This window comes from Suricata suricatta, chromosome 5 (genome assembly GCF_006229205.1).
Source record: "Suricata suricatta isolate VVHF042 chromosome 5, meerkat_22Aug2017_6uvM2_HiC, whole genome shotgun sequence".
In the NCBI taxonomy this organism is placed as follows: domain Eukaryota; kingdom Metazoa; phylum Chordata; class Mammalia; order Carnivora; family Herpestidae; genus Suricata; species Suricata suricatta.
In genome coordinates, this window is record NC_043704.1 from 12,985,706 (window position 1) to 12,986,723 (window position 1,018).

Below are 1,018 nucleotides of genomic sequence, written 5' to 3' on the forward strand. Positions count from 1 at the left end.
CCCCAAAATGTCTTTGTTTTGAGAGAGAGAGAACAGGATAGGGGCAGAAAGAAAAGAGAAAGAGCACACTAATCAAGCGCTGTACTGACAGTGTGAAGAGCAAGGCAAGGGTCATACACACAAACCATGAGATCCTGACCTAAGCTCAAACCAAGACAGAGATACTTAACTGACTCAGCCACCATGTTCTTGAATGTGTATCTTTCAATATGACATATTTTTTTTTGCATAACATTCAACTGGGAATGGGGTTTTGAAGACAGTTTCACAATGGCAGTTAACATGTTTGATGGTTTTTCAAGAAACTGGCGCTCCTGATGGTCTGTGCAGGATCTCTAAGTGGCATTAAGGATAGGCCATTAATCCTACCCCAGTAAGTCGTGCTTTAATGAAACCCCAGGAGGAGAGAAGATCCTTTAAGAAGACAAGGTTAAAACCCATAAAATATCTAGAATCATGCCCACAACTTGTAACCAGTGTTAACTAAAGTCGAGGCTTTTTACGCTAGAATGTTCTGTCCAGGGACAGGAAGCATCACAACTGCATCAAGCATACTGCTCCAGAAGAACAGGTCTATGCTCCACCTGATGGCCCAGAGTCAGCCTAAGGTTTCTGGCATTTGAATCCCTATGGGGCCATCAGTTCAGTCTCACTAGGGACACTCTCTGCAGCAACAAAGACTCATTGGAATATTTGGAGATGTCCCATGGAGACTGGGGTTAGGATGGCACTGGAATCTGAACCTGCTTCCCTCTCAGAGAAAGAGGAGTGAGTCATGCAGTGTCCTCTCCTCATTCCATAGAAGGAAGCTCCTTCATGGTGCCCAGGTGAGACTCATTCCAAGCTCCTTTTCCTATTTTGAGAACACTGAGCATGTGTAGAGTTGCAAACAGATAGAAAGTGATTGTTTGTATGACATCTTGTCATTCAAAAAAAGGATGAAGAGACATGATTCCTGCCATGTAGGGATTTGAAGAATAGAGCAAACGGGCACATTGTTGAATTCAGGATTGTGGAG